The sequence below is a fragment of the Mauremys mutica genome, chromosome 3 (genome assembly GCF_020497125.1).
Source record: "Mauremys mutica isolate MM-2020 ecotype Southern chromosome 3, ASM2049712v1, whole genome shotgun sequence".
NCBI lineage: Eukaryota > Metazoa > Chordata > Testudines > Geoemydidae > Mauremys > Mauremys mutica.
In genome coordinates this window covers 108,034,320-108,047,751 of record NC_059074.1, presented here as the reverse complement: position 1 = coordinate 108,047,751, position 13,432 = coordinate 108,034,320, and the positions used below count along the sequence as shown (strand labels likewise).

Sequence of the window (13,432 nt, the reverse complement as noted above, 5' to 3'; positions counted from 1 at the left end):
ACTTCCTTATTTACTTTCTCCACACCAGTCATGATTTTATAGACCTCAATCAGATTCCCCCTTAGTCGTCTCTTTTCTAAGTTGAAAAGTCCCCGTCTTATTAATCTCTCCTCATACAGCAGCAGTTCCATACCCCTAATCATTTTTTTGCTGCCCTTTGCTGAACCTTTTCCAATTCCAATATATCTTTTTTGAGATGAGGCGACCACATCTGCACGCAGTATTCAAGATGTGGGCGTACCATGGATTTATATAGAGGCTATATGATATTTTCTGTCTTATTATCTATCCCTTTCTTAATGGTTCCCAGCATTCTGTTTGCTTTTTTGATTGTTGCTGCTCATTGAGTGGATGTTTTCAGAGAACTATCCACAATGACTCCAAGATCTCTTTCTGCAGTGGAAACAGCTAATTTAGACCCCATCATTTTATATGTATAGTTGGGATTATGTTTTCCAATGTGCATTACTTTGCATTTATCAACACTGAATTTCATCGGCCATTTTGTTGCCCAGCCATCCAGTTTTATAAGATCCTTTTGAAGCTCTTCGCACATGAGAGAGAGAATGCTTCATGTCACCTCAGAGCTTTGGTCCTGTCCACTGTCCCATCTCCAGCTGTGGCCATCACTTCAGAGGAAGGAGACCAAAAAAACCCCAGTATACATTTGGGAGGAAAAGTAGGGGGAGTAAATTCCCTTCCTGGCCCCTGCAGGTGAACATGGAAACAACAGAAAAACTCTGGGAACAGGATTAGTCCCAAGTGTGCAAATAATCTTGTTTTTATAGACAGCGAGCTCAGGATTTAGTAAACAACCCTAAGATTTAAAATTAGATTGTACACAATGATTGGTACTATGTGAAAAAGTGAATGGAGGAGCGGATTCTGCAAACATTTATTCACAGGTGTAGTTCGTACTCATGTGATGAGTTCTGTTGAAGTTAGTAGGTCTAGTTAGATGAGTAAGGGTATGTCTACACTACGGGATTATTCCGATTTTACATAAACTGGTTTTGTAAAACAGATTGTATAAAGTCGAGTGCACGCGGCCACACTAAGCACATTCATTCAGCGGTGTGCATCCATGTACCGAGGCTAGCGTCGATTTCCGGAGCGTTGCACTGTGGGTAGCTATCCCATAGTTCCTGCAGTCTCCCCTGCCCATTGGAATTCTGGGTTGAGATCCCAATGCAAAAACAGTCGTTGGTGATTCGTCACTCAATCCTTCCTCCGGGAAAGCAACGGCAGACAATCATTTCGCGCCCTTTTTCCCTGGATTGCCCTGGCAGACGCCATAGCATGGCAATCATGTATCCCGTTTTGCCTTTTGTCACTGTCACCGTATGTGTACTGGATGCTGCTGACAGACGCGGTACTGCACTGCTACACAGCAGCATTCATTTGCCTTTGCAAGGTAGCAGAGAAGGTTACCAGTCATATTGCACCGTCTGCCATGCCATTGTAAATTGGCAATGAGATGACGGTTATCAGTCATTCTGTACCGTCTGCTGCTATCATGGGTGCTCCTGGCTGGCCTCGCTGAGGTCGGCCGGGTGCGCATAGGCAAAAATGGGAATGACTCCCCGGGTCATTCCCTTCCTATGTTTTGTCTAAAAATAGAGTCAGTCCTGCCTAGAATATGGGGCAAGTGTACTAGAGAACCAGAGAGCACAGCTGCTCCGTGTCAGAGCCCCAGAGATCCCGCAGAAATGATGAGCTGCATGCCATTCTAGGGGGTGCCCCTGCAACAACCCCACCCATTGCTTCCCTCCTCCCCCAACCCTCCTGGGCTGCCGTGGCAGTGTCCCCCCATTTGTGTGATGAAGTAATAAAGAATGCAGGAATAAGAAACACTGACTTTTTAGTGAGCTAAAATGAGGGGGAGGAAGCCTCCCGCTGCTATGATAGTCCAGGCAGGACATTAAAGGGTGGGGGGGAGAGAGGAGCCCAGCCCCCGCTGCTATGATTGTCCAGGCAGTACAGAATCTTTTCTTTAGACATGACGGGGGCGGGGGGGGGAGGGATGATGGAGCTCAGCCCCCAGTTGCTATGATGAGGACGGTTACCAGCCGTTCTGTACCATCTGCTGGGAATGACCAGGAGTCATTCCTATTTTTACCCAGGCGCCCCCGGCCGACCTCACCGAGGCCAGCCAGGAGCACTCACAGGATGATGACAAGGACGGCTATCAGTCCTTTTGTACTGTACCGTCTACCACTGGGGAGGGGAGGGGAAACGATGCTGCAGTTTAGCGCTGCAGCACCCCGTCTACCAGCAGCATGCAGTAGACATAGGGTGACATTGAAAAAAGGCGAGAAACGATTTTTTCCCCTTTTCCTTCGGGGGGGGGGGAAGGGTGTAAATTGACGACATACACCCTGAAACACCTGGGAAAATATTTTTGACCCTTCAGGCATTTGGAGCCCAGCCAAGAATGCAAATGCTTTCCGGCGACTGTGGGGACTGTGGAATAGCTGGAGTCCTCAGTACCCCCTCCCTCTCTCCATGAGTGTCCATTTGATTCTTTGGCTTTCCGTTACGCTTCTCACGCAGCACTGTGCTGAGTCCCTGCTTTGGCCTCTGTCTATCATAGCCTGGAGATTTTTTCAAATGCTTTGTCATTTCGTCTTCTGTAACGGAGCTCTGATAGAACAGATTTGTCTCCCCATACAGCGATCAGATCCAGTATCTCCCGTGCTGGAGCTCTTTTTGGATTTGGGACTGCATCGCCACCCATGCTGATCAGAGCTCCACACTGGGCAAACAAGAAATGAAATTCAAAAGTTCGCGGGGCTTTTCCTGTCTACCTGGCCAGTGCATCCGAGTTCAGATTGCTTTCCAGAGTGGTCACAGTGGTTCACTGTGGGATACCGCCTGGAGGCCAATACCGTCGATTTGCGGCCACACTAACCCTAATCCGACATGGCAATACTGATTTCAGCGCTACTCCTCTCGTCGGGGACGAGTACAGAAATCAGTTTAAAGAGCCCTTTATATCGATATAAAGGGCCTCATTGTGTGGATGGGTGCAGGGTTAAATCGGTTTAACGCTGCTAAATTCGGTTTAAACGCGTAGTGTAGACCAGGCCTAAGTGTTTATAGGATCAGGCATCAGTACTTTAGTGTGAAATGTGAATTGCTTATTTTGATACATGGAATGAGAGGAGGATTAGATGTTTTTAAATTATACAATTATCTTTGCTAATGGATAATTTTTAGTTTAAAAAAATCTCACTTCCATTAAAATACAGCAATTATCTCTGTTTAAAAAAATTTAAAATGTGATTTCACTTCATATATTTCTATATATTTTTGTTCTAAAAATTATGCTATATTTCCACAAATCAATTGTAAAAAAATTTTTGGGTAAAATTTGAAAATACTCACTGTTTTACAGGAGAGAAACTTTACCAGGATACAAACATTGCTTTCCCCAATAGAAATATTGAAACTTCACCCTGGCCCAATTTGCAATGTTTTTTTGTTTTTGTTTTTGTTTTTTGGTGAAAATTAACAACCATTTCAGTATTTATATGAGAAATTTAGAGATATGAAAATATGTAACTTTCATAAATCCATTCTGCTAACATTATCAGTCTAAACGCTTTAAGATATTGGTTGCCCTCTTTAATGTATATCAAGTGCGGGTAATTTAGAGAACGAGCATGTATTGTTTATACACTAACATTTTGGTTCTCCTTTCTTTTGACCTTCAGAATTGCCACTAAATTCATGCATTTATTTAATCTGTCACTTGAAAAGTGCGAAATTTCTCTCAGATTAATATATTTCTCTGCATTTAGGGTTTTTTTTTTAATTCTTTCCCTAATCTCATGTACTTGTTCCAACTCTTCCAAGTACATATAGTGGAATATGCTACATGAGTCCCTATTTTCCACAAGTTTGAGTTAGCCAATATTATTAGGATTTGTGTTGTTATAAAAATCCCACTGATGACTCATGTCTATCAAATCTGCAGTTGTTCCAACAGAACTTTTAAAAGTGCACATGGGCAATTATTGATGTTTTACCCATCAATTTTCATGCTTTAACTTATTCTCAAAGGAAATAAGTAGCCTTGGGAGAAGATTAACAATTTACACAGTTCTCTCATTTAGCTGCATGTCTGCATAATCCCAGTTTTTCTGCTATGTATACAGATAGATTCAATATGTCTTTTTTGGAACATGGTCAACCAGGACCGTTAAGTGCAGTATTATCTGACAGTCTCAAATACCTCAGGGAAACTGTTCCAGAGTGGTCTGCATGGCTAGATTAGGCAATCAGATGCAAAATATTTACCTCCTCTTTTAAAAGTAATGTGATCAGAAAGATCAACGAGCTGTTAATTGACTGACAAGGTTGTGTGTACTGCAGGCTCTTTTGCCATCTCTCTGATAGCAGTTATTTGTTCAATTCAAGGAGAAGAACAGTGGTTAGTTTGGGAACTTTTACCAATAAAGGAAGTGTTTAAGATGAATTTGGCTCTTATGTAGATTTTTTTTTTTGAGCAATCATCCTGTGGAAATAAGTCTGTGTTCAGTTGGACTCTGGCAACGTGTACGCTTTTTTTATACATATTTTCCATCCGGTAGTAATGTGTACATTATGTGTGATGCTGGGGAAGGAAATAGTGATGTACTTTGAGTGAGCAATCCTTGTCATTATAGTGAAAAGGTCAATGATAAAGCAGGTCTGCTGTAGTATGACTTCTTAAAATACCCTCAACTTAAGTTTAAAGGGTTTTGTTTTTTTTTAGAGAGAGTGGCAGCTGTACTTTTAAAATTATATTTGTGATATTTAATTTAGCAAGAATTGTGTGTTTGGCTGCAGCTGGGCTGTGAGCATCTATAACGCAAGGCAGGATCCAATAACCACCAAAAATCTACATCTCCCTGCAACCAAGCATCTCAAGATTTAGTACAATGTGCTGTTCACTTTTTCTTTGTGAGCATTCTGGAGGTGGTGGATTCGTTTATTTCCAGGTCACAGCAGTTAACTTGAAACCATTATTTGTTACAATTTAAAGCTAAATAAGGACCAGATTCTGCTCTGAGTTACACAGTGTAAATCTGGAGTTACCTCCGTGGCTTTAATGTTAATGGCTTCAGATTCACAGTAGTGTGATTTAGGGAAGAATTTGGCCCTTAACTTAAGATGCCATTGAAATAATTTGGCTCTTTCTCTAGAAGTTTTCAAATAAATCCTCATGCTTGTGTCCACAGCCCCTTAAAGTCAATGGAAAAACTTCTGTGGACTTAAATGGGCTTTGGATCAGGCCCACAGAATGGATATAAACCTCCCCTCACTGCCATTGCAATAAGTATCAGAGGGGTAGCCGTGTTAGTCTGGATCTGTAAAAGCAGCGAAGAGTCCTGTGGCACCTTCTAGACTAACAGACGTATTGGAACGTGAGCTTTCGTGGGTGAATACCCACTTCGTCGGATGCAGCATCCGACGAAGTAGGTATTCACCCACGAAAGCTCATGCTCCAATACGTCTGTTAGTCTATAAGGTGCCACAGGACTCTTCGCTGCCATGGCAATGTGCCTGATCCCTAATTTGGAGGGATCACATCCAAGGCCTGGTCTACGAGTTTAGGTCGAATTTAGCAGCATTAAATTTAATTAACCCTGCACCCATCCACACAACAAAGCCTTTTTTGTCGACATAAAGGGCTCTTAAAATCAATTTCTGTATCCTCCCCGATGAGGGGAGTAGCGCTGAAATCGACATTGACGGTTCGAATTAGGGTTAGTGTGGACACAATTTGACGGTATTGGCCTCCAGGAGCTATCCCACAGTGCACCATTGTGACCGCTCTGGACAGCAGTCTGAACTTGGATGCATTGGCCAGGTAGACAAGAAAAGCTCCGCGAACTTTTGAATTTCATTTCCTGTTTGCCCAGCGTGCAGAGCTGATCAGCACAGGTGACCATGCAGTCCCAGAATCGAAAAAGAGCTCCAGCATGGACCTTACAGGAGGTACTGGATCTGATCACTGTATGGGGAGACGAATCCGTGCTATCAGAACTCCGTTCCAAAAGACAGAATGCCAAAACATTTGAAAAAATCTCCAAGGCCATGATGGACAGAGGCCATAACAGGGACTCAACACAGTGCTGCGTGAAACTTAAGTAGCTAAGACAAGCGTACCAGAAAGTCAAAGAATCAAACGGACGTTCCGGGACACAGCCGCAGACATGTTGTTTCTATGCTGAGCCGCAGGCAATTCTAGGGGGGGCTGCCACCACTACCCCACCTCTGTCCATGGACTCCGATGATGGGGTACTTTCAGTCGCCATGCCTGAGGATTTTGCGGACGGGGAAGACGAGGAGGAAGAGGAGGAGGACGAGGTTGAGGAGACCACTCAGCACACCATTCTCCCCAACAGCCAGGATCTTTTTCTCACCCTGACTGAAATACCCTCCCAACCCTCCCAAGGCAGTATCCCGGACCATGAAGCCGTAGAAGGGAACTTTGGTGAGTGTACCTTTGTAAATATAAAACATGGTTTAAAAGCAAGCGTTTTTTAATGATTAATTTGCCCTGAGGACTTGGGATGCATTCATGGCCAGTACAGCTACTGGAAAAGTCTGTTACTGTGTTTGGGGATGGAACGGAAATCCTCCAGAGACATCTCGATGAAGCTCTCCTGGAGGTACTTTTTCCAGAAGGTTTCTGGGGAGAACAACCTTATTCCGTCCTCCATGGTAGGACACTTGACCACGGCATGCTAGTAGCAATTAATCTTGTATCATTGCATGACAAAGCCTGGCAGCGTATGGTCCTGGTGTTTGCTGGCATTCAAGCAACATCCGTTCGTTATCTCTCTGTGTTATCCTCAGACTGTTTGCCTGTGGCTGAAAAGAAATCCTCCCTGCAGTTAGCCAAGCTCAGGGGAGAGGGGTGGAGAGGAGGGGGCATTGGCGCTGAGCTCTTCGCGTTTGGCTAGCAGGGATCTTCCCTGATACCAGCCACGCGGTGCGGTGGGGGGAGAGTTAACGCGATCATCCCAGAGAAATGGATGGGGGTGGGGGGTAGTTTGGTTTCTGCTGCTGCATGTTAACACAAAACCCGCAGCCCTAAATGGACAACTCAACGGGCTTTGCTTGGTATGGGAAAGAAGGGCGCTGCTGTTATGAAGGTTGCAGAAGCCGAAAGACTGTGGCTTACCATGGTTGCCTGCAAGCCGAATTCTGTTGCCCGGCGTGTTTGATGTCTAAACACCAAAGCCACAGGCACTCAATATAAGATGCAAAAAAATGAACTTGTACCAAAATCACATGTGCTATGTAAGGTGAATAGTGTTGTTCACCGTGAAAGAGTATAACCATTGTTCTGTAAAATGTATCTTTTTTCCTCCTGCAGCTGCAAATGTTTCAAGCCTCCCTCCTCCGTCTCAAAGACTATCTCAGATAAGGTGGCGAAAAAAACACATGCACGATGAAATGTTCTCTGAGCTTATGCAGGCCACCCTCACTGAAAGAGCTCAGCAGAAAGGGTGGAGGGACACAGTAGCACAGGACAGGAAAGCGGCCAGTGAACGTGAGGAGAGGTGGCGGCAGGAAGATCAGAGGATGCATGAAGCAATGCTGGGGCTACTGCGGGAACAAACGGACATGATGCGGCATCTGGTGGGGTTCAGGAACGTCAGCTAGAGAGACTGCCGCTGCAGCCCCTGTTTAACTGCCCTCCCTCCTCCCCATGTTCCATAGCCGCCTCCTCACCCAGACGCCCAAGAACGCGGGGGGAGAGGGGTAGGCTCCAGGCACCCAACCACTCCACCCCAGTGGACAGAAGGCTGTCATTGAACAAGTTTTGAAGCCTCTTCCTTCCCTCCTTTCCCACCCCACCTGGGCTACCTTGTGAGTTATCTCCCTGTTTTTATAATTAATTAATAAAGGACACATGGTTTTTAAATGATAGTGACTTTATTTCTAATCTGTGATCGAAGGGGGAAGGGCGGTTTGCTTACAGGGAATTTTTGAGTCAACCAAGGGGGCAAGTTTTCATCAAGGAGTAACAAATAGAACTGTCACACGGTACCCTGGCCAGTCATGAAACTGGTTTTCAAAGCTTCTCTGATGTGCAGTGCTTCCTGGTGTGCTCTTCTAATCGCCCTGGTGTCTGGCTGCGCGTAATTGGCCACCAGGCAATTTGCCTCAACCTCCCACCTCGCCATAAATGTCTCCCCCTTACTCTCACGGAGATTATGGAACACACAGCAAGCAGCAATAACAATGGGGATATTGGTTTCGCTGAGGTCTGAGCGAGTCAGTAAACTGCGCCAGTGACCCTTCAAATGTCCGAATGCACACTCTACCACCATTCTGCACTTGCTCAACCTACAGTTGAACAGCTCCTTACTACTATCCAGGGTGCCTGTGTACGGCTTCATGAGCCAGGGCATTAAGGGATAGGCTGGGTCCCCCAGGATAACTACAGGCATTTCAACATCCCCAACAGTTATTTTCTGGTCTGGGAAGTAAATCCCTTCCTGCAGCCATTTAAACAGACCAGAGTTCCTGAAGACGTGAGCGTCATGAACCTTTCCTGGCCATCCCACGTTGATGTTGGTGAAACATCCTTGTGATCCACCAGTGCTTGCAGCACCATTGAAAAGTACCCCTTGCGGTTTATGTACTGGCTGCCTTGGTAGCCCAGTCCCAAGAAAGGGATATGGGTTCCGTCTATTGCCCTACCACAGTTAGGGAATCCCACTGCAGCAAAGCCATCCACTATGACCTGCACATTTCCCAGAGTGACTACCCTTGATAGCAGCAGCTCCGTGATCGGGTTTGGCTACTTGCATTACAGCAACCCCCACAGCAGATTTGCCCACTCCAAATTGATTCCTGACTGACCGGTAGCTGTCTGGCATTGCAAGCTTCCACAGGGCTATCACCACTCGCTTGTGAACTGTGAGGGCTGCTCTCATCTTGGTATTCTTGTGGTTCAGGGCAGGGGAAAGCAAGTCACAAAGTTCCATGAAAGTGCCCTTACGCATGCAAAAGTTTCGCAGCCACTGGGAATCATCCCAGACCTGCAACACTATGCGATCCCACCAGTCTGTGCTTGTTTCACGGGCCCAGAATTGGCGTTCCATGGCATGAACCTGCCCCATTAACACCATGATGTCCACATTGCCTGGGCCCACACTTTGAGAAAAGTCTCTGTCCATGTCCTCATCACTCTCATCACCGCACTGCCATCGCCTCCTTGCCTGGTTTTTCAGCTTCTGGTTCTGCATAAACTTCATGATAATGCGTGAGGTGTTTACAATGCTCATAACTGCTGCGGTGAGCTGAACGGGCTCCATGCTTGCCGTGATATGGCGTCTGCGTGTAAAAAGGGCGCGAAACGATTGTCTGCAGTTGCTCTCATGGAGGGAGGTGTGACTGATGACTGTAGCTATCCCACAGTTCCTGCAGTCTCCGCCAACCATTTGAATTCTGGGTTGAGCTCCCAATGCCTGATGTAGCAAAAACATTGTCATGGGTGGTTCTGGGTACATGTCGTCAGCCCCATCCCCCGCCCCCCGTGAAAGCAACAGGAAAAAATCGTTTCTCTCCTTTTTTCACTGTCACCGTATGTCTACTGGATGCTGCTGGCAGATGCAGTACTGCAGCGCTACACAGCAGCATCCCCTTGCCTTGCCTTGCAGACGGCAGACGGTGCAGTATGATTGGTATCCGTCATCGTAATCCCGTGGGTGCTCCTGGCTGGCCTTGGTGAGGTCAGTCGGGCGCGCTTGGGCGGACATGGGTGCTCCTGGCCGGCCTCGGTGAGGTCGGTCGGGGACGTCTGGAAAAAAAAAAATGGAATGACTTCAGGTCATTGTCTCTTTAAGATCTGTGTAATGGAGATTCAGTCCTGCCTGGAATATCATGCCAGCTGGAGGCTTCTGCCTCAGGCTGCTCTCCCAGTCGGCAGCACCGCGCGGTTGCATCTACCCCAGCCTGCCCCTTTCTCCCATGGCTCATGAAGCCTGGACAGTAGTAAGGAGCAGTTCAGCTATAGGCTGAGCAAGTGCAGAATGGTGGTTCACTCTACTTTCCTGTAAGCCAACCGCCCTCCCCACCCCACTTTAATCAGCACTGACTTCAGTGCCTTAGAGGCATTTATATCTTTATACTGAAACTTCCAACAAGGGTGCATAGTGCTGCAAGTTGAGATGGATTTTCTGAAATTGACACCTGTCTACTGAGGACTAAACGGAGACCAACTTATTGTGTATATATACATATCTGTTCTCAGGTAATCTTTCTTTCAATCAGCACTGACTTCAGTGGCTTAGAGGTAAAAGGCTTTACACTGAAGTAAATAGAGGCCTCTTCATCTACTTTAATGGGATTTGGACTGTTCCCTAATCATCTGAGCCATTCAGCATCCTCTGTTTAGTCATTTGTGATATAATTCCTTGAGTACAACAAGGCTGAAATGAGCTGGGCAAAACCTAAGTAGAAACAAAATTATCAATTTTATAAATATTAACAGAAGTATACAGCTATTCAACTTTCAGCCTGAAAATTCCAAAATGTTATGCAAAATTTGAAGCAAATTTTAATAACAGCATCTAAATATATGGAACGTGCCTGTTAGAAAGTTAGATGATATGCCAATGCTGCTTTTACAAATACAAAATCTGGCCTTAGAACCCACAAATTACTATGCACACAAAATTGTATACACAAATAATTATGAATAAAATCCTGGAACCAGCATGCAGTCCTGGGATTCCAGAGAGTCTAAGTATTTCAGAGTTGGTGCTTCAACCCTGATCTTGTAATTGGATCTGCTAGTGCAGTCCCCTAAACTCATGACTTTGTTGGGAATTCCCACAGGCACAAGTGTGTGCCCACACTGATCAGATTGAAAGACTGGGGTCTAAGATTCTCCCCTCTGGCAGCTGTAATTCAGGTATGTTTGTTTAATGACAAGTGTACAATCAAATATACATTTGGTTAGCATCCTCAGTAAAGCAATGTTTATTTTGTACATGCATGAAAATGCAAAAATAGTATGAAATGAGATTTTATGAAACATTGTGAAGATTAGCCCAGCTCATTTTAACTTACAAATGTTTTCAGGATTCTTAATATTTCATTGCATTTCAAAGCAACAATGCTGTGGAATGCCTCTAATGCAATGGCTAGCTTTGGAGAATGGCAACTGAATTCAGTAAAATAAGATAAAATACAGAAATCAAATTGACTATGGTGGAATTAAACAAATGAATAAATTGGGATAGTGTTTTCTAGGGTGAAAAGATAACTACAGCACTCAAAAATACTCAAATACAAGAGCTAGTAGATTAAAGAGAATATAGTTACTTCAGTTAAACTAAGCTACTTTCTTTAAATTGTATGTGCAAAAGGATCCCATGGTGTTCCTTCAGATCTGCAGCAAAGGCACAAACATTCTTCTATTCTGAAATAATACAAAACTTTGCCAAGTGCAAATGACGAGCACAAGTATTTGCATGCATAGCCAGAAACGTTCAAATTTTCAGGTAGGATGCCAGCGACAAAACCATAATCAGAAGAGGCTCCTAACCCAAAAATGTTGGAAATATAAAGTAAAAAAATCAGTGATCAAGGAGGGGTAAATGTTATCACAAAGCTCAGATATCTGGGCATCTTCACTGTGTTCTTAATAAATATAGGTTGAAGACTGGAGAAACGGAATTCCCTTTGTGATTAGATTATCATCCACGGTGCATAAGACATTTGTAAACGATGGTCTTCTTTGTTTTGGTTTGGTTTTCTGTGTGTGACCGTAGAGCTCATGCCATACTGACAACCCCAGAGACAGAATCCATCTGTTTATCCAGGTACAGACAATTTTACAACTTCCACAAACTGGACCCCTAATGCACTTCAGCTCTAAGGTACAAATGTGAGAAGAACAGTCTCCTTGCCCATGCAGTTCTTGAATTCATAGGCTGCTGATTAGTGCCAATTGTTGAGCCCACTTTTTCAGACCTAACTTAGCTCTGAGTTTGTCTTAATTAGTAAGGACTTCAGGTTCATGCCACCAATGTTGCCATAGCGACTTCTGTCTACTGGGATCTGGAATATAACCACCAAACTCATCATGGGCCACCTAAAGCCATCATATGGTAACAATATTCAATCAACAAATGGCTGTTGATGTGGGTATCATTGGCAGAGCAGAGGGAATTGGGGGAAGGGAGGTTATGCCAAAAGTATTCTATTACTATTCACTGCCAGGAGTCAAATCCTGAGGTAGATCTTCACTTATGATCAGATCCTCAGTTGCAGACCATACTCAGCCCAAAGATGGCCTTTGTGCTCCGTTACTTCTGAGGCTGGTTGGCAGAAACTAGAGAAACCTGATGACTCTGCCAATGCCCCCTGCATAAATACAAGTGTCCTGAAGCAGCCAATACAGCAGTTCTATGCTAAGTATCGCCCTAGGGAGTAAAAATTCTCCAGGGGCCAGATACAGTAGTTTTAGTGCAGCTTTATGCTGTCAGAGCAGCACACAGAAATACGCCTTAATACTGAGCAGGGTCTAACTTACTCCGGAGTCAGTAAGAGTTTTTCTGTGTCAGGAACTCAGGAAATACATAAACTTCCAATTTGTTCATTTACAAGGATTGTAATATGAACTACAAGCTGGGAAGCACTGAGAACTGTGATTTACCAAATTTTATTTTAATGCTTTCCAGTACAGCCACTTAATAACTTGCTCTAGTTATGACATTTCAGGTGCTCCATAGTCAAATGAATATTTGTGCCTTGTATATAGCAGAACAGGGGCATCCTTGAAAAAGGAGTAAGAGGGAATAATGCTCCCGTAAAAGTGCTAAATTCTTGATTTGACAAAAATACAGTTCCCAGTTTCTCGGTAATCTTTTCATGATCGACATTTTCAATACTGTAAAATGAAATGAGATGATTGTGCACTAATGTGGTTTGATGGCTTAGCTATATTTCCACATTATGATAGGAAAACCTGGGCTTGGTCCACTTCCAGAGAGGACCTTACAATGCAAGGCAAATGATGCGCTCTACTTAGCTTGCAGTACAGTTTCTGATCATTGTAGGTGGGCTCATCTCAATAATTCCAGTGGGAGCAAAGTCCTGCCAAAGGTATTAAAGAAAACGTGTCATTATTATCTGTTCTTTAGCTTGAAATATTGGTAGTTTCTGCATGTTAGATAATATACTTCTCTATGCAGAGCAGTATAAATAAGGTATTTGTCATAGAAGTCTTGCTGATTTGGCTTGGCACATCAGTGCTCACCATGGAAGTTGAGGCGAAGGGATTGCACATGAAAATAGGAAAAGTAGGTTTCAAAAATATGTTAGTAAAGTACTAGGCCTTTCCATTTAGTTTAGTAACACATAGTTTAAAGTATCAAAAACAAATTAACTGTGCTAGCAGTGGTCGTATTTAAAA

General features: G+C 44.2%; 1 protein-coding gene across 1 annotated transcript in view; it reads left to right on the top strand.

Moving 5' to 3' along the window:
- Positions 1-13,432, top strand: part of HIVEP2 (HIVEP zinc finger 2) — a 180,427-nt gene that overhangs the window by 140,669 nt on the left and 26,326 nt on the right. The window lies entirely within an intron of this gene.